This window comes from Canis lupus, chromosome 31, assembly GCF_048164855.1.
Source record: "Canis lupus baileyi chromosome 31, mCanLup2.hap1, whole genome shotgun sequence".
Classification (NCBI taxonomy): Eukaryota; Metazoa; Chordata; class Mammalia; order Carnivora; family Canidae; genus Canis; species Canis lupus.
In genome coordinates this window covers 21,504,023-21,527,048 of record NC_132868.1, presented here as the reverse complement: position 1 = coordinate 21,527,048, position 23,026 = coordinate 21,504,023, and the positions used below count along the sequence as shown (strand labels likewise).

The window sequence follows — 23,026 nt, the reverse complement described above, 5'->3', positions numbered from 1 at the left end:
GTGAGGAGTCAAGTATTATAAACAAACCCACACAACCCAAGAAAACATACTATTGTCAAGATGCAGTAAGTGGAATGTTTACTTTCACCTGGGGGCTGTAGTGTAGTCAGGAAGTCTTCACAGAAGAAGTGACAATTGGCTCTTGAAGAAGGTGCTAGGGCATGGCCTGGAGTGCATGGCCCAGAGTGCATGATGCCCAGGTGGTTCAAGAGAGGGTTCTATGTGCTGCCTCGCCTGAGGGACCTCCTCTGAAAGGCCCTGAGCAGAGATGTCACTGAGATATTACATCTCTGCATTAGCATCTTTTGGTGTTGTCAACACAGATTGCTTTAACCAAACTCTTTATTCAGTTGGCTTATCTTTTAAAACTTTTCGTTGTGGAGGGATCCCTGGTTGGCTCAGCGGTTTGGTGCCTGCCTTTGGCCCAGGGTGTGATCCTGGAGACCCGGGATCGAGTCCCATGTCAGGCCTCCCTGCATGGAGCCTGCTTCTCCCTCTGCCTGTGTCTCTGCCTCCCTCTCTCTGTGTCTCTCATGAATAAATAAATAAAATCTTTAGAAAAAGAAAAAAAAAAACCTTTTGTTGTGGAGAATGTTAAGCATATACGAAAGAAGCATATACAGAAGAATATAATGAACCTTCATGTACCTGTCATCCAGCTTTGATAACTATCACCTTATGGCCAATTTTGTTTGTTACCACTGTTCCACTTTCTCCTGTTTCATGTGATTTTAAATGAATTCTAGACATCAGAATATTTTACCCATTAATATTTCAGCATATATCTTTAAGAGATAAGGATTCTTTTCTTAAATCAGTATTTTTTTGTAGTTTAATTTGTATGAAAGGAATTAAAAGTGTTTTTATTTCTAGTTTGAATTTATAAGAAACACATTCTCACTGTAGATAAACCAGAATAATTAAATAAACAAAAAGATTAAGAATCTAACAATCACCCATATCCCTACCACCAAGAGACAATTATTGTTTTCATTTTGTTCTATAAATTTTCAGGTGTTTTTTTCTTGTATATAAATTAAAATGAATTTATATTTTTCACTGTTGATTATATGCTGTTTTTTTCTTTTAACAATATAATTATATACACACACATATAAATACATAGAACGCATTCTCTACCATTGGGCATTTTGTTTCCTAAATTTCTCAAACTTAACTTTTCTCTGTCATGCATCTTGACATTCCATGTTCCTTCCAGGCTCTGAAATTAAATTATTTCACTGCTGTACTCATTCAGTGCTTATTTATTTGGAAAGCGTTCCTCATTCATACTATAGACAGTTATTTCCATTATTTTTAGTTCTTAATACTTTACAAGAAGTATTTACTACTTAAGTGAAGTAGTTCATGTTATATTTTAACTTTTTTCAAAGTTCCTGTTAATAATTAGATTATATTCATACAGAGAAAAAGAGTTGCAAAATAATTTTTCATAAATTAAATTTGTGGTGAACTGACCACAATGATGTATGCTGGAGGGCTTCATTATTTAGCATTTTCAGTACACTACTAGTCTGGAAAGAACTGGACTAAAATGGGAATGTTTTTTAATGGAAATTATATAAATTTATATGGAGTCAACAAAATTTGTTCTTTCCTCATAATTATGTTCAGAAGAGAACTGTTTTATTGCTCTCAATTTATGTGTACTTTGAAAAATAACTTTACTTAAGTATAATTAATATACAAGAAAGTAAATCCATTTAAAGTATAAGCACTATGAGTCTTGACAGCTATACACTCTACTGAAACCATCACTACACTCAAGATACAGGACATTTCCATTACCCCAAACTTTACTCTTTCCCCTCTGTTCTGTGTACTTTTTAAAAGATTTTCTTTTTTAGAGCAATTTTAGGTTCACAGAAACACTGAAAGAAAGTACAAAGATTTTTCATATACTCCCTACCCTGACTTGAGCATTGTCTCTCATCATCAACAGTCCCCACAAGAAAGATGTATTTGTTACAACTGATGAACCTACAGTGACACATTGTTTTTCACCCAAAGTCTATAGTTTACTTCAGGGTTCACCCTTGCTATTGTACCTTCTATGGGTTTGTACCCGTATGCAATGGCATATATCCATTATTATGATATCTCACAGAGTATTTTCACTGCATTAAAAATCTTTTGTGTTTGGCCTATTCATTTCCCCATTTTCACCCCAAACCCTAAAAACACCGACCCTTTAATTGTCTCTGTAGTTTTGCCTTTTCTAGAATGTCATATAGATGGAATCATACAGTATGCATAGCATTTTCAGATTAGTTTCCTTCACTTAATGATATACATCTAAGTTTTCTGTGTCTTTTCATAATTTGACAGTTCATTTCTTTTTAGTGCTGAATAATATTCCATCTTCTGGGATATTATTTGTCCATTTATTTCTATAGGACATCTTGGTTGCTTCTAAGTTTTGGGAATTATGAAAAAAGCTGCTGTAAACATCCCTGTGCAGTTCTTTTTGTGGACTAAATTTTCAGCTTCTTTGAGTAAATATAAAGGGCCAATCCCACCAACAATGAATGAGAGTTCCTGTTGTTCCACATCCTTACCAGCATTTGGTATTATTAAAGTTCCAGATGTTGGCCATTCTAATAGGTATATTCTAGAATTTCTCTATAATTTGCATCTGATAACTTATGATGTGGAGTATCTTTACAAATATGCTTATTTTCCATCTGTATATCATCCTTAGTGAGGTATCTGTTAATGTTTTTGTATATTCTGGATAAGAGTCCTTTATCAAATATGTCTTTTGCAAATATTTGCCCCAGTCTGTGACTTGTCTTCTTATTCTCTTGACAGTGATTTTCACAAAACAGAAGTTTTAATTTTAATAAAGTCTCCAGTTTATTATTTCTTTTATGGAACATGACTTTGGTGTTGTATCTAAAAAGTCATCATGCCTGAGATCATTTTAGGTTTTCTGCTGTATTATCTTCCAGGAGTTTCTTAGTTTTGTATTTTATATTTAATTAAGTCTATGATCCATTTTGAGTTAATTTGTGAGGGGTGTAAGTTCTGGGTCTAAATTCAGTTTTTTGCATCTGAATGACAAGATGTTCCAACACCATCTCCAGTAGACTTTTATTGCTCCATTGTATTGCCTTTGCTCCTTTGTTGAAGATAATTGACTATCTTTATATATATTTCTGGGCTTTCTATTTTGTTTTATTGATCCATTTGTCTATTCTTTTACCAATACCACACTATCTTGATCACTGTATCATAATAAGTCTTGAAGCTGGGTAGTGTCAGTCTTCCAGCTTTGTTCTCTTTTGAAGTTGTGTTGGCTATCTTGGGCTTTTCACCTCTCCACATAAACTTTAGAATCAGTCTGTTTATATTCATAGAAAAACTTGCTGGGATTTTGATTTGGATTGTATTGAATATATAGATTAAGTTGGAAAAATGCTATTTTTAGTTTAAAAATAGCTAAATTCAAAGAAATTTGGGGCCTACATATAAGTTGTAAGAATTTTTATAATGAAATTTCATATCAACTTCAACCAGATTTAACCATTCACCTATTGCTAGAATTTTGTCACATTTGCTCACCCTCTCTCCTTCCATCCATCTACGACCAGATATATCAGCATATTTTTTTTCAAAGAAAAAAATTCTAATCATCAATATGTATCTAATATGCAGTCATATTAAATTTCATTGACTCTCTCAACATTGTACTTTATAGCAAAGTTTTTCCCCTAAACCAGGATTCAATGTAGACTTTGGTCAATTTGTAATGATGGTATCTGCCAGATTTCCCCACTGTAAAGACTTACCTGCTTCCTTTGTAATTACCAAGTAGTGTCTAAGTAAATACTTTGAAATGACATACATATTCTTATCCTGAATAAAATTTTACCTATTGGTGAAATGGGTAAAAGGATGATTTCTGCCTGAGCCAACTATTAGTATCTTGAATACAAAACTGATTTTACAATTCTTCTGTTCCTTCTATATTTATTGACATTCTATTTTGAAAAAGTTTTCCTTCTCCCCCCTTTTATTTGTTACTTTCTTTGCTTATTGATTTGTGTATTTCTATGGACTTCTTTTCACTGAAAATGTTGTAATTTGTTCTTGTCACTATTCATTTTGATGATATATTGTACTAGGTTTGGGCAGCAGAAATTGCATCAAACTGGGTTCCTGTGTCATACTGATGTATGTGTCTTTCTCATTCCTGGGGACTTCATTATTCTCTGGAATAAGATGTTCCAGGATCATCTTGTACTTTTCTTGCTCTAATCCTAATTTCAAATAATTCTCCAACAATCCCTGGTTCCTTGTAGTATTGGTAAATAGTATTTAGAAATCAAGACTTGAGTACTAAGTGAATTTTTTGTCTTAATACCATCACAGTATTATTATCATATCTAACATATTAACAATAATTCCTAATGTCATCATATACCCAGAGTTCAATTATCCAATTGTCTCATAAAGTTCATAAATGTTTTCTCAGCCTACACAGTATGCAGATTTATAGATCTTTTAGGTCTTTTTTACTTTGTAGATTTATTCTTTATTTTTCTTTTTGTGTCTTTGCCATTTATTTGTTGAAAAAATCAAGTTGCTTCTACTGTAAAGTTTGCATTGTCTGGATTTTGCTGATCATATTCCTTTGGTATAGTTAACCATGTTCCTCTGGTCTCTATATTTTCCTGTAAATTAGTGGCTGACTCTAGATCCTTTACTAGATTTCAAGTCTCCGCCTTCTTCCTTTTCTTTCTTCTCACCTTTTCTCCTTCTCTTTCTTCTTCTTCTTCTCTTCCTCCTTCCCTTCACTTCATAGGTGGAATTGTGCTCTACCTGGAGACATATAATGATGATTTCCCTTCCATGATGTTAGCAATGCTGATAATCAGTTAACTTGTTATCAGTTACAAAATGATATTACTCTATCATTCCTTCTTTATTTATTGTCTGTAATGCTGCTATAAAAAGAAACTACTCTTTGGTTACTTTGTGGAAAAGTTCATTTAGGAAAGCAAGACAAATGCTTGCATTTTTCCCATTACTAGTTTTCAAAATAATGAATTTGTTCCCTAGCATCCTCCAATGGTAAAAAAAAAAACAACAACAACAACAACAAAAAAAAACAAACAAAAACTAAACAAAACTAATTTTCCTTTCTGGTAGTGTTATGAATGTATGAATTTAAGCATATTTGTTATGTTTAAACCCATTTCAATTATTATTCTCATTGATGCCCAAATTGTTCCATTTTTGATCAAAAGAAGCGTGATTATGTACATTGGTATATAAGTCCTTTGAAATAAACTTTGTAGGTTGATATCTTTTCTGCTATTTGGTATGGCATGCTGATCCAGACTCATCTTTATATTTCTTGTCTCAGACATGGAAATAGCACCCTGGGACTCAAAGATGTTTGTTGTTACTGGTTTGGTCATTGTTTGTAGGCCTTTTAAGTGGACAGAGATGTGTTTTTTCAAAAAAGCTAGAATACCTCATAAATTCAGGATAATAGTACTAATTCAACTTCCACACTACAGGATATTTTCTTAATTTCTTCAAGTTTATATCTTTATCTTCTTTACTCCACAGAGAAAATTTTACCACTCAAGGATACTAAAGATAATAGTATTAAAATATCAAATAAGGACTCATTTTGCTCTATCCCACATTACACACAAAGCACTATTAGAATCACAATACCAGTAGTGCTACCAATAATGTGATTATTGAAAGAAGTTTGAAGCATTTTATAGTTACTTTTATCCTTAGATTATATCCTCATTGGGGATGTACAGGCAAATATATGTTTTGCAGTAACTTGAAATAATTTCTGTCTCTACAGTTATGTCATCAATAGATACAGAATAGGTTCATTTATTGTTTTCAATTTATTACCATGCTTTTGACTTCAAATCCAAGTTTTAAAATTTTATTTGAAATCTTCAAAACACCATATTAAACTCTTTTAAAAAGGTTTAAAAAAAAGAAAAAGAAAGAAAGAAAGAAAAAGTTTGTTTAAATATTCTTTTTAGCATCTTTTTCAAATAGAGATGGAGTGACACAGGTGAAGGAGCCCATAACAATCTCTTAATGTCTTGTCATCAGATTTTTATTGCGTAAGAACATAAATGGCAGGATTTAGGCTAAGAAGATAAAGAAATGTCTTCCCAATAAAAAATTTTCTACTTTAGGGTTAATAACTTCTCCTGGGGTTGAAATAGAACTTTATTTTATGGCTTATGATGGAAATGAAAGTACTAAAATCTTTAAAATTCAACACTCTATTTGCATTTTTATTCTACTGAGCTGGAGAAATGAAAGGTCTGTGGAGCAGTCGTAGCTGGCTTTGATCTTACGGTTAACAGTATCTGTAATATCAATTTTGAGTTAGACACCTGTTATTCACAGAAAAGTTTTTCTGATCTTTCATGCTTCTTATCTTTTTAGTACAGGAGTGAGAGTCCTAGTATAGTGTTTGTTGTAAAGATCAAATGATATATAAAATATAAAGGCAATATGTAAAATAAATTGCTATATAAGAATAAGTACTTTTATTATTTAGATCAGTGTTCTTAAGGGCCAGATATATAGCTTCTGAGAAGCAAAAGGTCCTTATGGTTTGGTGGAAAAGTGGCTATTTGATTAAAAGATTATCTTTCTGGGATCCCTGAGTGGTTCAGCAGTTTAGCTCCTGTCTTTGGCCCAGGGTGTGATCCTGGAGTCCCAGGATTGAATCCCATATCAGGGTCCCTGCATGGAGCCTGCTTCTCCCTCTGCCTGTGTCTCTGCCTCTCTCTCTCTCTCATGAATAAATAAATAAAATCTTTATAAACAAAATAAAAGATGATCTTTTTTTCCCTTTATTCCCACTAGGGGAAGTTGATTTCATTTAGAGCAATAATACCTACCTGAAATCCTTTAAAATCTTTCTATTTCCTATGGATTAAGTATAAACTTCTCATTTTGCCAAATCAAGACTTTTATAATACTGCCCCAAACTCTTTTTCAGGACTTACTTTTCCCTATTTTCATTATTATTTTTATTAATATGTAAGGAAAACTCATTTCAAGTTTGAGAAAGAGCTTCCATAAAGTATAAAGGCTCACATATAGCTGGGATTTTTTGGCTTTCCCACCAACCATTGGAGATACTTTGAAATATATTGAGTTTTGCTAGGACCTTCACAAAAAGTCATGCCTTTGTGGCAGGGCTAAATTAGCCCCACAGTAAAGGCTGTTCTGGATTCACTATAACAAAGCTTAAAAGTAAGGCTCAAAATAATCAGATCAATCTGCAAATAACTTAACTGTATCCCATAACACTTTTTAAAGGAATACAACTAAATATAACAACCAATCAATACATGAGATCTGGTATCCAATGAAAATTTTCCAGGTGTGCAAATAAATATGAAAATAAGATCCTTAATAGGGAAAAAATAAATTACTAGAAACACACTCAGAAATGACAGCTATGATGGAGATAGCTGATAAGGAACTTGAAATGACTATTGTAAGTATTCACAAAGATATAGAGTAAAACAAATATGGTAAGGAAAAATGGAAGATATTAACAAATATCTAAATGGAACTTGGAGAGATGAAAAATATATCAAAAATGAAAAATATACTAAATGAAATTGACAATAGATTAGACAGTGCAGAAGAAAAAAATAGTGAACTTGAAAACACAGCAAAAGTTGCTATCCAAAATGAATAGCACATAGAAAAAAAAGACAGAAACAAGTGAACAGAGCTTCAGTGAATGTGGGACAATATCAAGTAATCTAACATACATAAATTGGAGTTTCAGAGAGAGGATAGAAAGATGAAGGCAGATAAAAATATTTGAAGAAAGAAAAGCAAAAGAATTTTTCCAAATTTGATGAAAACTGTAAACCCACAGATCCAAGAGTTTTGATAAACTCCAAGCAGAATAAATATTGAACACACACACACACACACACACACACACAATGGCAAACCATTATCAAGTTGGTAAACACTAGAGAAAAAGAAAAAAATCCCAGCCATCAGAGAATAAAGACACTTTATAGTGAAAGGAATGAAGATAAGGATGTAGATTCTCTTTGGAAATGATGCACGCCAGGAGACAATGGCGTGCAGAGACGTGGTCAACCTAGACTTCTACACCCAGAAATGAAAACAAACTAAAAACATTTCAGACTAATGGAAGCTGAGAGAATGTGTCACCAGCCGACTCACACCACAAGAAATGTTAAAGGAAATCCTTAAGGTAAAAATGACTCCTTCAATCTGGATCCCTTCTCTTTGTATGATTTTATAGTTTCCTCAACTGGATCCACTGATCTATGTCTTATTTTAATGGTTCCATATTATTTCTGCCATGAGATATAGGGTATATTGCAGACCTAGCCACTTAACCTGAGGTCAGGTTATAAGTATAGGTTACAAGTATAATATTATTAAATAAAATAAAGCTTAATGACCTGCATCTGGGTGGTTTTGCCTTCAGAGTCCTGCAGATACATATGTACCTCCAGAGGCCATCCTGAGTGTCAACTTGTTTAGCTCTTTCTCATAGACAGGTTGCTGATCTGTCCTCATATGCTTTCCTTTTCTATATCCATTCAATCCGTTTTTCACACTGAAGCTAGTGACAATCGAAGGCTCAAATCTGATAATGCCACTCCCCGGTTAATGTCTTTTCATTCTTTTGAATTCTAAGTAAGCCTCCTAAGCTTCTTATGATCTTTAATAATCCAGATTTGCCTATTGCTGTAGCATCATCTTTCATCATTTGCTGCTTCAACTTTTATTTCACCCATTACACAACTGACAGTCCTTGAATGTTCCATGTTCTCTTTTGCTTTCAGGACTCTGTTGAAATTATTCTGTTTTCCTCAAATGCTGTCCCTCTTCTTCCATGTCATCTGTTACCTACTCCTTAATGAAGCCCTTCCAACATCTCAGGCCTGGATTAGGTACCCCTCCCTTGTTCCTAAGCCTTTGGTAGTACTAGTCACACTAAGTTATAATTCCTTCCTTACTTCTGCCTCTTCAAATGAGACTGTGAGCAACTTGAGGGCAGGGACTGTCCGTTGCCTACCATAGTACCTGATATGTTGTTGGGTGCTCCAAGAGATTTGTTGGCTGAATGGTAGCTATTAGTTAGTGACCGAACGTCATTATTAATTCTTCTAACCTCACTACACCTATCATAGTGCCTGACACATATTAGTCACTCAGCACATTTCACTACATTAAACATTTATACTTACTATGTATCTGACATATTGCAATGCCTTTTAGGAAATGTGATTTAATTTAATCCTATCAACCGTCCCACCAGGAAGTATGTTTCATTATCCTCAACAAAAAGATTTGAAAAGTAAGACTCAGTAAATTTAAATAGCTTTCGCAGGGCCAAATTAATGTCCATAATGGTTTCCCAGTTCAGCTTCCATTTCCACTGAAGAAAATATGTCTAAGAACAGGGGAAGAATAACAAGCAACTTCCTTACTCTCTGTCCACTCCTCCCTTTATCAGATTTATTTAAAGAAAAATAACTTAATGTCATTGCTACACATTTTCCCGGTTAAAAGTAAGAGAAAAGGAGCAAAGGAGCCTGACATTATGGAAACAAAATAACATTTATTCCCAGTGAATATCTGTGAAGTTTATCAAATTGAAATGAATTCTGCAAAGAGGCAAATTATGGTCCTTGTATGATCAAATGTTTATCTGCAGGCATTTGATGGGCTTGAGAGTTGACAAGGACAATGGATATAATATCACAGGATCTATAATCAGTGCACAAACTGGAAAAAAGGATGAAATTGATGATGATCGTGACTTTGTCTTCTGATTGAGATATAGAATGCTTATGTTTTTACAGTCAAGTTAGATTAGTTTGGATGGATGGATAGATGGATTAAGTGGCTGTCGATCTCATATTGTTGGAAAGGGGCAGTGAAGGCATCTCTGACTAAATACTTCTCATAAATACCTAAAACATCGTTTGAAATTCACTATGAGGAAATCCAGTCAAACATTCTTTTGGGCAGAGAGTTTACATGGGAAATCCTGGTGTAACAGCCCCAGAAGGCTATGTGGAAAAGCATTCTGGCTTTTGAGGACTGCTTTCTCCCTCTGCTGATAACTTATTCCGTAACTCTTGCAACACAACCAGCAGGGCTGCATTTTCCTCTGTACAACGAAGAGTGGGAACACTTGACCTGCGTGTTTCATCAGCATTACCATTGCTGTGGATCTAGGGGGCTACAGTCATCCTACCATTGCATGAGGCTAATCTGCCTCTGGTTCCTTCCCTCCTAAATTCCCAACTTTCTCCCACTATCACCACTGCAGTGTAGACCACTGAAATGATCAAGAGGTGATAGATTTGTGGAAATCATATAAATCAGGAAAATCCTAATTATTCTATTTCTCTCCACTCCTTTGGTATGGTCATGGATATCAAGGATATGCTGCTAACTGGAAAACATTCTTCGTCTTCAGTGAGCCACAGTTTCACCGTCTTTAAAATGAGATTCATAATGGGTACTTCTCAGTCTTCACTGCAGTCTTCTTTTGTCTCATCCTAAATTATAGGTGAGGTTTGAATGGGCAGTGATTCGCGATAGTGTTGAACAGGATGCCTGGTGTGAGATAAGGAGTGTAGGAAGTTACTCTCCAACTTTACTTTTGCTTTTCCAGAAGAGTAGTAGATCAAATAAAACCAACATACCCATCTTATACCAAATTTGTCCTATACAAATGTGTAGCACCTGACTTTTGATGGTTCCTTATGCCTAGAGAGATAAACAAATTATATGTTCCTGAGTCAACCTCCTCTCAGTAAGCATGGTTTCTTCTGCAGAGCCTGATTTCTCTTACATGTGTGGAAGTGAAGCAGCATCTAATTAGAGATGGGTTGCCTTAGTGAGAAGTTGCTTCTCATTAAAACTCTCATCCTTGAATTGCCTGCCTTGATTTTAAGAAACCTACTCTGCCAGAGCTCCCATTGGTGCCTCCTGCCACCAAGAAATTTTAAATGGCTAGGGTTAGAGGGTCTGACAATGGTGTCAGTTTCTGTGTCCGATTTCATGTGACAATTAATTATAATATTTGTTCAGAAAAAAAAGAAGCCTGTTGTCATAGTGATAGCTGACTTCCCAAGTAAGATGCATACCCCCAGTTGAAGTATCTGCCTGCACAGATCCAAATATCAATTTGTTGTGTACACTGTAGAAATAATTGAGAGTATACTTCAGGGAGAAAAAAATTTGATATGGACAGAGTTTCCTATACTTATGCTATTTGCATCTTCTCTGTACAACCATGATTTTTCCTCTGATTTCCATTTCTTTTTCCAAGAATGATACTTTTCAGGGACTTGGCTATATTCCAGAGACTAGTGGTGATGTCGCCTCCTTATATCCAGGAGGCCTTTAAAGCACTGAGGCCACTAAAGGGAATGTTTTATATTTGCTGGCTCTGTGACCTGAGGCAAGCCATGTTCCCTGTCTAAGCTACAATTTCTCCCTCTTATAAATGAAGAAGGTAGGACTAGGTCAGTGACTCTCATGGAGAAGTGGATAAAATATATCATATATAAGAATTATAAAAGAGAATTTGAGGAAGATGATACAGTTTTATATTCTTGTTAATCCCTCTTATAATAGAGATCAAGCCTGGAGGCCAATAGGGCATTATCACTTGTACAGTTAAGATCTTTCTAGATCTTAACTAGAAAGAGGCTAGAGCTCCTGACCCAAATGTTTGAATTGAAAACTGGGGAAAAGGGGATACTGAGTTTCCTCACCCTTCTGATTGTCCTGATATCTCGTTTGCTAACCTCAAAATTCCAGTAGATATGCCATGAGGTAAGCTCAAACTTTTTGTCCCATCTTTATTACGGAGTATAGCAGCTTTGCAGACACTGTCTTGAGTTCACACTGGAGGAGCTGGGGAAATCAAAAGGAAGAGGAAATATTGGTCATCAGACAATATGTACAAGTCAAGTACTAACTGAGGCACTTTCATATCCATCTTTCTCACCAAAAACAAGAAGGAATCAGTCATTTTTCCAACAGTTATGTGGCCAGTAAGGGGAAAAGACCAGAATATTCCCCCAAACTTTTAAAACCATCCTTTTTCCATAATCCTTAAATGCAGAATCCTTAAATCCTTAAATGAGTTAGTCATCTCTCTGTCTGCCTCTCCCTTATCTCCACTAGCAACCTTAGACTTACAAACAAATATATTCCACAAATGAGATGCAGTGCCAAGCCAGAGAGAGAATCGAAAGGGCACAGTTATCAGAACAGACAACTAATTATTGGGCCATATTCAGAGATAGGCGGTCTGAGGATTTTGCCCAGAAAAACTTCTAATTGTAGGGCATAAGAGAAAAATATTGGACCGAAAGGCTGTTAATATGAGTTTTGGCTTTGGCTTTTTATATTTGCTGGCTCTGTGACCTGAGGCAAGCCATGTTCCCTGTCTAAGCTACAATTTCTCCCTCTTATAAATGAAGAAGGTAGGACTAGGTCAGTGACTCTCATGGAGAAGTGGATAAAATATATCATATATAAGTATCATAAAAGATAATTTGAGGAAGATGATACAGTTTTATATTCTTGCTAAACCTCCTTATAATAGAGATCAAGCAAATGACTAATATAACAAAACCGAGGACCCTCAGATAGCTAATAACCACTCACTGAAAACTTCACTGGTTGTTTGAGAACAGAGGTTGAAACTGAAAGATGTTTTGTGGGCACAGATTTATGAATGAAAACAGGGAGCTCTCAGGAAGCTTAAATATACCAGAGTAGTGTGGGACCTATAAGCTATCAAAACTACCCAGCCAGATACTCCTTCTAGGATAAAGCCCAGAATGGAGGTGAAATTGCTGAGGGTAGAATCCACATCCAGCAGGACAGGGACATTGGGGACAATGAAATGAGAAAGCTTAGATAGAATGGAAGAGGGGGAAAGTCAGCAGATCTTAAAAAATATGAAGAAATTTTCTACTCAAATTTCCCGTTTCCTAAAAACAAAAGAAAACGGTGTTATGGAGCTAGGAAGCCCCTCCTGACCTCTTTCTAAGAGTATGGTACTATGATTTCCAATTCAGTGGCCATTAGCCACATCAGGCTATTTTGATTTTAATTAACTAAAATTAAATAAAAGTAAAATTTAACTCTCTGTCATACTGGCCATATTCCAAGTTCTTACTAGTCACTTGTGGTGACAACATTATACAACACAAGACATTTCCATCACTCCAAAAAGTTATATTGCACAGTGCTGGAGGCCATCTAAGATGTAGCATAAGTCAACAGAATGAATGTAGTCAAATTCCATCCAAAGTTATTATAAGAATGAAGGGAATAAGCAAAATAATGTACCTATAGGAAAAAAAAAGGATTGGCATACTTATTGCCTAAAGATAGTCACCTAAAATACATAATAAATATCTTATATACATCATAAAAATTTTGGTTTTATGTGCCATTTAATCTGTGATACAAGTATTCAGTTCTGCCAGTAGAGAGCAAAATCAGCCACAGACATTAAGCCAACAGAGGGGTGTGGTTATGTTTTAATAAAACTGTTTACAAAAGCAGGTGGGAGCTGGATTTGGCCCACTGGCCATTCTTTACCAACCCTGGCTTTCGGCAATGAAATTATGTCAAGAGGACACATCCACAAAACAAAGAGAAACAGTAACCTAATAACCAAAATCAGCTACAAGAAAAGAAAAAAATGTGTCGAGTCTGTAGTCTGTAAATATAATAAATATAGGACATGGAGGAAAATCAGGAACATTGACTCTATCTTAGGTTACAAATAAATCCTCAGTAAATTTCAAAGGAAAGAAAAAATACATAAAATTTTCTAATCACAATACATTAAAAATTAAAAAATAAGACTCTTTAGATGCAGAGAAAGCATTTGACAAAATACAGCATCCATTCCTGATCAAAACTCTTCAGAGTGTAGGGATAGAGGGAACATTCCTCAACATCTTAAAAGCCATCTACGAAAAGCCCACAGCAAATATCATTCTCAATGGGGAAGCACTGGGAGCCTTTCCTCTAAGATCAGGAACAAGACAGGGATGTCCACTCTCACCACTGCTGTTCAACATGGTACTGGAAGTCCTAGCCTCAGCAATCAGACAACAAAAAGACATTAAAGGCATTCAAATTGGCAAAGAAGAAGTCAAACTCTTCCTCTTCGCCGATGACATGATACTCTACATGGAAAACCCAAAAGCCTCCACCCCAAGATTGCTAGAACTCATACAGCAATTTGGTAGCATGGCAGGATACAGAATCAATGCCCAGAAATCAATGACATTTCTATACACTAACAATGAGACTGAAGAAAGAGAAATTAAGGAGTCAATCCCATTTACAATTGCACCGAAAAGCATAAGATACCTAGGAATAAACCTAACCAAAGAGGTAAAGGATTTATACCCTAAAAACTATACAACACTTCTGAAAGAAATTGAGGAAGACACAAAGAGATGGAAAAATATTCCATGCTCATGGATTGGCAGAATTAATATTGTGAAAATGTCAATGCTACCCAGGGCAATATACACGTTTAATGCAATCCCTACCAAAATACCATGGACTTTCTTCAGAGAGTTAGAACAAATTATTTTAAGATTTGTGTGGAACCAGAAAAGACCCTGAATAGCCAGGGGAATTTTAAAAAAGAAAACCATATCTGGGGACATCACAATGCCAGATTTCAGGTTGTACTACAAAGCTGTGGTCATCAAGACAGTGTGGTACTGGCACAGAAACAGAAACATAGATCAATGGAACAGAATAGAGAACCCAGAAATGGACCCTGAACTTTATGGTCAACTATTTTCGATAAAGGAGGAAAGACTATCCATTGGAAGAAAGACAGTCTCTTCAACAAATGGTGCTGGGGAAATTGGACATCCACATGCAGAAGAATGAAACTAGACCACTCTCTTTCACCATTCACAAAGATAAACTCAAAATGGATGAAAGATCTAAATGTGAGACAAGATTCCATCAAAATCCTAGAGGAGAACACAGGCAACACCCTTTCTGAACTCGGCCACAGTAACTTCTTGCAAGATACATCCACGAAGGCAAAAGAAACAAAAGCAAAAATGAACTATTGGGACTTCATTAAGATAAGAAGCTTTTGCACAGCAAAGGATACAGTCAACAAAACTAAAAGACAACCTACAGAATGGGAGAAGATAGTTGCAAATAACGTATCAGATAAAGGGCTAGTTTCCAAGATCTATAAAGAACTTCTTAAACTCAACACCAAAGAAACAAACAATCCAATCATGAAATGGGCAAAAGACATGAACAGAAATCTCACAGAGGAAGACATAGACATGGCCAACATGCACATGAGAAAATGCTCTGCATCACTTGCCATCAGGGAAATACAAATCAAAACCACAATGAGATACCACCTCACACCAGTGACAATGGGGAAAATTAACAAGGCAGGAAACCACAAAAGTTGGAGAGGATGTGGAGAAAGGGGAACCCTCTTGCACTGTTGGTGGGAATGTGAACTGGTGCAGCCACTCTGGAAAACTGTGTGGAGGTTCCTCAAAGAGTTAAAAATAGACCTGCCCTATGACCCAGCAATTGCACTGTTGGGGATTTACCCCAAAGATTCAGATGCAATGAAACGCTGGGACAACTGAACCCCGATGTTTCTAGCAGCAATGGCCACAATAGCCAAACTGTGGAAGGAGCCTCGGTGTCCATCGAAAGATGAATGGATAAAGAAGATGTGGTTTATGTATACAATGGAATATTACTCAGCCATTAGAAATGACAAATACCCACCATTTGCTTCAACGTGGATGGAACTGGAGGGTATTCTGCTGAGTGAAGTAAGTCAATCGGAGAAGGACAGTGTATGGTCTCATTCATTTGGGGAATATAAACAATAGTGAAAGGGAATATAAGGGAAGGGAGAAGAAATGTGTGGAAATACAGAAAGGGAGACAGAACATAAAGACTCCTAACTCTGGGAAACGAACTAGGGGTGGTGGAAGGGGAGGAGGGCGAGGGGTGGGGGAGAATGGGTGATGGGCACTGAGGGGGGCACTTGACGGGATGAGCACTGGGTGTTATTCTGTATGTTGGTAAATTGAACACCAATAAAAAATTAATTTATTTAAAAAAAATAAGACTCTTCTACCTAGATTTTTTTTTAAAAAATGCTATCAAATAAATCTTGGTTCAAAGAAATGATGCAAAACAAAATCGCAGAATTCCTTGAAAAAGAACTGAAGTGACCATATCACAAATCAGAATCCATGAAAAACAGCTGAAGCACCTACCAAAGGAAATTGTATAGTGTTAAATGACCATTTAAATAAAAACTAATGAAACACATGAATTAAATAATCAAGAGTTTAGAAAAAGAATAAGTAACCCAAAAGAAAAAGTAATATGGGTCAAAGCAGAAATCAATGACAGAAAATGGAAAACCAGTAAAAATAATAAATAAAGGTAAAAACTGGCTCTGTGGGAAAAAAATAAACAAAGTGTTTAAACCATTGGCTAAGCCAATGTTACATAAAAGAGTAAATTATAAATATATAATGTTAGAAATGATTAAAAATAATTTTAAAAAGCAGGATATTTTTAAACTATGAGATTAATTTGTAAATCTATGCAAAAACATTTCAAAACTGTGATGAAATAATTTTCTAGAAATTATGACTTATCAAATTTTACTCCAGTAGAGATAGAACCATCTTGAAAAGCCAATTACCATTAAAAAAACAAAAAAGAGCTAATATATTTAAAGAATAGAAAAGCACCAAGACCAGGTTGTTTCTATTTCTGTAAACAGACTAGGTTCTCCTTAAAGATATCTTCCTTCCTTTGTCCGTCCCTTAAAATTCTAGTAAGCTTTCTTAAACATAATTAGCATTAGCATTTTGAAATTTATGTACTTATACACTTATTAAAGGCATTCTGTGAAATTGATGTTGTGTAGGGAATGCAGCAATTGTGGTGGGGCTGGGGAGGTCATGTGGTAGCAGGAGGCTGTGTCAGCCAAGACAGCAGAAGCCTGCAACCAGCAGAAGCAGCATAATCCAGCAGCTGTACACTGGACAGACCTGTGCTTGAATTCTGATTCCTTCAAATTATGGCTTTATGACTTTGGGCAAGTTATTTAATTTCTCCAAACATTATTTTCCTCACCTTTAAAACGCAAATAATAAAACTTACCTTACTTATGTGGTTGGTATGAGGATTAAATGGGATAACATATATAAAGTGCTTGGCTTGTCAGTAGCATGGAGTAACTATTCAGCGAATGGTAGCTATTGTCATTGAGCAGGGCACCATTGATAATAATGTGATGTCCCTGATATTTCTGCAAGGTTTACAAACTGGGAAAGCAAATTGAAATATGGATTTGATCTCAAAATTCAATCTCTGTGTATGAGGAAATATTGTGATCTGAATCTTTCTGTTCTTGCCCTCGATCTTCCTAATTCAAGATTTTGTCCTGAAAGGACATTGGATAAAAACGATGGGTTGGAAACCTTTATGTTGTTTTGCTCTACTCTCAAAACCCATTTAAACAACAGTAAAGTGATATATTTTAAAAGGCAAACATCCACAAGAGTGGAAAAAATGAAAAAAGACAAAGCTGCAAGCAAAAAAATTTTAGAAAGTGAAATGAAAATGAATGTGTGCTGACCAATTTAGTAGCCCAGAAAAAGCTAAACCTTAAACCAACACTGGTAAAAGATGAAAAATAACCTGTTTATATGCAGAAACTCTCAACAATGTATGAATTCACATCAAGTTCCCCAGGACTTGAGGATGAACAAGCTTACTTAAAAGTCTGTTTATGACTTAGTTAGATCTCTAGATCCCCTCCCTACCCCTTATAGCCAGACAAATACCCATCTCCACTTTGGTAGAAATCTGGAGATGTATTTTCTGCATAGGATACAATAGGTGCACCCTGGACTAGAGAATACTAGACACAGTTGAGAGTAGGGTATCATTCTGAAAACAGGAATAGTAAGAAAATGTATGTATCCTAAATGGTGTCATCTGCAGCCAGCTCTGCCAACAGAGCTCTAAGAATGCCAGCTCCAGGGAAACACAGTGTCCTTCAGTGTAATGCTGGAGGATTCTTCCCCTGAAATATGATCAACCTAAGGGGAAAAATGTATAGATACTGTTATAAAATGGCTTAAACTTACCATTAAAGCCTGCAAGCAAAAAGTCACACCCATGAGCCCGGAGTTTCCAATGAACTTTTCTTGTAACCTAGACTTGCTTGTTTGTATGGTGCCCAAAGGATGACCATCCATCTCTAACCTGAAATACCGATAATAAAACACACACAATAGGTACCTTAGAGAAGACAGATAGCATTTAGGGACAAGACACCCTGAAGGGGAAAAAATACAGACACACACACACACACACACACAGATGTATATAATACATTTACACATACATACTTCAGAGCATCGAGACACTATATTGCATTCATGAGAAAAGAAGAGGGTACTTTTAAAAAGCATATTACGTAGGGCACTTAGGTGGCTCAGTCAATTAAGCATCTACCTTCTGCTCAGGTCATGATTTCAGGGTCCTGGGATGGAGCCCCATGTCTGGCTCCCTGCTCAGTAGAGGAGTCTACTTCTCCCTTGCATTCTGCCCCTCCCCTGCTCATGCTCTTTCTTTGTCTCTCAAAAATAAGTAAATAAAATCCTTAAAAAGAAAAGTATACTAAGAGATGAAGGAAAACCTAGAAATTGAAAGTATAACAGCAGATAAATAAAAATTCAATAGAGGAAATAGAAATTAAGGATGAAGATGTATACTCTAAGATAGAACAAAAAGACATACAGAAAAATAGGAAAGAAAGATGAGAAAATAAAAGGATCGGTCCTTGAGGTCCAAAGGTCCAATGTTTAAATAGTAGGGTTTCTTTTTTTTTTTTTTTATAGTAGGGTTTCCAAAAGGAAGAGAAGCAAGGAAATGGGAGGGAAAAAAATACCAACCAAATAGGTCAGGAAAAATTCCCAGAAGTGAATGACATCAGCTTCCAGATTGTGAGGACCTGCCAAATACCCAGGGCAATGAAGAAAAATATTTTAATGGAGGGAGAAGGAAAGAAGGAAGGAGGTAGGGAGGCAGAGAGGAAGAAGAGGAAGAAAAAAATAGAGGAGAAGGGGAGCGGAGGAGAGGGAAGAAAAATTACAATAACACACAAAGAGCCACAAATTGGAAAATTTTCAGGGTCTTGTCAATAGTCACATTAGAAGCTAGAAGACCATGTAAGGAAGCCCTCAAAATTCTCAATGGAGTGATTCCTAAGTTAGAATATCATACTTAACCAAACTATCAGTCAGGTAGGAGAATAAAATAAACACATCTTCAGAGATGTAAGTTCTCAAAATTCTACCTCCCGGATACTCTTTTTCAGAGAGCTCTGCTCTGCCAAAGAATGCACTTCCTTTTAATAAGGTAGAAAACAAAAAACAAAAAGAAGATAGGACTACAGAAATAGAAGATCCAACATACAAAAGGCAGGAGAGAAGTCTTAGTGATGACTGAAAAGGCAGATCCTACAGTGCTATTAAAATCAGCAGGTTCTGCACTCCGATGTTTTTAGCAGCAATGTCCACAATAGCCAAACTGTGGAAGGAGCCTCGGTGTCATCGACAGATGAATGGGTAAAGAAGATGTGGTCTATGTATACAGTGGAATATTAGCCATTAGAAACGATGAATACCCACCATTTGCTTCAACGTGGGTGGAACTGGAGGGTATTATGCTGAGTGAAATAAGTCAATCAGAGAAGGACAAACATTATATGGTCTCATTCATTTGGGGAATATAAAAAGTAGTGAAAGGGAATAAAGGGGAAAGGAGAAAAATGAGTGGGAAATATCAGAAAGGGAGACAGAACATGAGAGACTCCTAACTCTGGGAAATGAATAAGGGGTAGTGGAAGGGGAGGTGGGCAGGGGGTGAGGGTGACTGGGTGATGGGCACTGAGGGCGGCACTTGATGGGATGAGCACTGGGTGTTATTCTATATGTTGGCAAATTGAACACCAATAAAAAATAAAAATAAATAAAATAAAATCAGCAGGTTGGAGCACAACTAGGAAGGAATTCTTCAAAAATATATAATTGATGGAATAACTGATGTTTTTGAACATTTTAGGATGAGAGTATAATACTTGGCAGAAGTTTGGATAAATTGGTGTTATCTACATAGAGGAATAAGCAAATTAAAAAAAAATACAAGACCATTATTAGCCCTAAAGAAAATAAAAAGTTAGGGTGCCGGGGTTGCTCAGTCGGTTGAGTGTCCGACTCTTGGTTTTGGTTCAGGTCATGATCTCAGGGTCATGAGATTGAGCCTCATGTTGGGCTCCCTGCTCAGTGTGAAGTCTACTTGAGAATCTTTCTCCCTCTGCCCCTTCTCTCTCTCTCTCTCTCTCTCTCTTACTGAAATCAATAAATAAATCTTAAAAAGGAAAAGAGAAAAAGAGAAAGCAAAAAGTTCTTTAGAAAGGAAAAGTGATCGGTGAATACTACAGGATTTAGCTGGGAAGAATGTTTATATAGTTTTAATAATAAGCTCAGAACACTGGCCTGGCCCAAATCAGATGTATCTGTCATGAGAAGACTTGGGTGGGCTGGACTGATACATATATGTAATCATGGAAGAGGAGGTACTGAAAAATCAAGAAGTAGCAATATCTGGAACAAAACAAACAAAACAAAACAAAAACAAATGTAGCTGAAATAGTTGATAGTGGTTGCGTCTGGGGAGGGGCCTCTAGAGGGCAGGCAACAGGGGACCACTCCTTTCTGAAACAAATTTGTGAAGTCATCAACTCTAAATGTAAATGTGTAATTTTGATGAAAACAAGGACACAAGCATACTAAAAAGCAGAAGCAAAATTTCTCAAATAAGCCATGAGCTCTCTGCCTGTGGATTTCTCCACAATTTTAAAAGCTTTCTGGGCATGCTAAGACACAGTGTATTTTCCTCGCCCACCACAATGTGGGACAATGTGAGAGACAACGTGTTTGGGAATGAAATTGCCCCACCAACCCTGTTGTAGTGACCAATGTTCACAAATAATCACAGTTTTTACAAATACAAACCCCACACAATTTTTTTGAGTATTTTTTCTTTACAGTTTATGCTGGGATTCCTAGATAGCTGCATCTTTGGTGAATGAGTGGGAACAAAAGATTACCAATAGACAGAGAGCAGTCAGGAGAAGCAACCAGACTTGCGACCAGATGGCAGTTAGCGAGGCTGGGACAGCCAGTAGTCAGCAGAATGCAAATAACAGTAATGCTAATCATTCACATGAATGTAAAACTCCTAGCTTATGAAAAACCCACAGCCTTAGAAAAATATGTCTGCTATAATTGAGAAGAACATCATTGTTTTTATTTAACAAGATAGCTACAGTGTAGGCTTTTGGGGTCAACAGCCCCCTCCAGGCTCCTAGCCAATAGCCAAGATCAACTGCGAGCCATGTGAGTGAACCACCTGGGATGCCGCCCATTCAAGCCAGGTAATGCCAAACCCAACTTCTATCTGTAACCCCGTGAGAGTCCCATAAGTGAGAATCACCCAGCGGAGCCTCGTCAATCCAAAGAATAACGAAATGTTATAATAAATTTGTGGTTTAAGCCACTAAGATTTGGGGAGATTGGTTATGTAGCAATGAATAAGCAGAACAAGGAAACTCTACTCCAGCCCTCTCATGTCCCAGTAGGAAAATAAAATCCTAGGACAGGGGGTAATTTGGCCAAAGTCTCACAACAGAGAAGACTCAGCCCTTCAAGCCTTTGGGCCATGATTCCTCATCAAGGCCATCGAATCTATACTAAATGCTGCCAGTGTCTTCCTCGCCTTCCTCCTTCCCTTTCTCCTCCTCCTTTTTCTCTTCTTGTAACCTTTTATCTTGATATTTTCAACTTACAGGAAAGTTTCAAGAATAGCACAAGAAACTCCCTATACTGTTCACTCTGATTAACTAACTGTTTGCATTTTACCTCATTTGCCAATGTTTTTCTCAAGAGAACATTCTCCTGCAGGGAGGCTGCCCACATACCTGATTCCTGCTGAGTGGTTAGCCACCGGTCAGCACATCCCAGCAGGCAGAAGAGGAATGGGCACCTGAGGATGAGAAGGGTAGAAAGGAAATGCGTGGGAGAAAAGAAAAGTGTTAATCAAGAAGGGATGTCAAAAGGGAGAGTGGAATCACTCAATATCAATTTGTCCTCATCAAGATATTCCCCAGAAGCAGTTCCCTAAGCTGTGCGTATTGAACTTGAACTCTGAAGGCACAAGTTAGAATCTTACCACTGGCTGTATGACCCGTGGTGAGTTCCCTTCTGTTGTTGAGCTTCGGTTTCTACCTTTGGGTATAAACCACGTTCAGTAAGCCAACACATTGGAAGGGCTTTGCAAATGATGCAGATGAAAGGAATTTTAACCACCTGTGTCTGTGGAATCACTTGGAGAGCTTATTAAAAATCCTAATGCTACTGCCCCATCTGCAGAAATCCCTATTTCAATGGTCTGGGGTCCAGGCACTGTAGTTTTTAAGAGATCTTGTATAATTGTTAAGGGCTGTCAAGGTTGAGAATCACTGTGATAGATAACATTGCCATCGCTCAGGGGTTGTTTGAACTCCTGGAACCCTCTGGGCCAGATGTCCTCTGTCTTGGCCCCTTTCCCACTTCTGCTACATCTCTCTCGGCACCAAAGTAAACCTCAGAGTTTGGAGGATCCTCCATTCTAAGCCTGGGATGCTTCACCTTTATTTAATTTCTGCATTATCCCTTTCTTTATCCCTGATGATCGACACCAGAAAGTTGCTTCCAGAAAGAGCTTCCTAGGTTCCCAACCCCTCCACTACTAACCAGAGGTTTTCTGTTTCCACTGCTGTTCAGCAGCTGCCATTCTTCCCTTC

At 36.6% G+C, this 23,026-nt stretch overlaps 1 protein-coding gene across 5 annotated transcripts in view; it reads right to left on the bottom strand.

Moving 5' to 3' along the window:
- Window positions 1-9,629: 9,629 nt before the first annotated feature.
- The window catches only part of RTP4 (receptor transporter protein 4), a 114,331-nt gene continuing 100,934 nt past the window's right edge, over window positions 9,630-23,026 (bottom strand). For 2 of the 5 annotated variants that reach the window (XR_012021871.1, XR_012021880.1), the window contains 4 exons: window positions 22,163-22,227; window positions 18,264-18,381; window positions 11,823-11,964; window positions 9,630-10,656 (listed from right to left, as the gene is read on the bottom strand). The gene's annotated coding sequence lies outside the window, so the exon portion shown is untranslated. The remainder of the gene's footprint in view (window positions 10,657-11,822; window positions 11,965-18,263; window positions 18,382-22,162; window positions 22,228-23,026) is intronic. The other 3 variants (XR_012021872.1, XR_012021873.1, XR_012021874.1) reach the window with 3 other exon arrangements.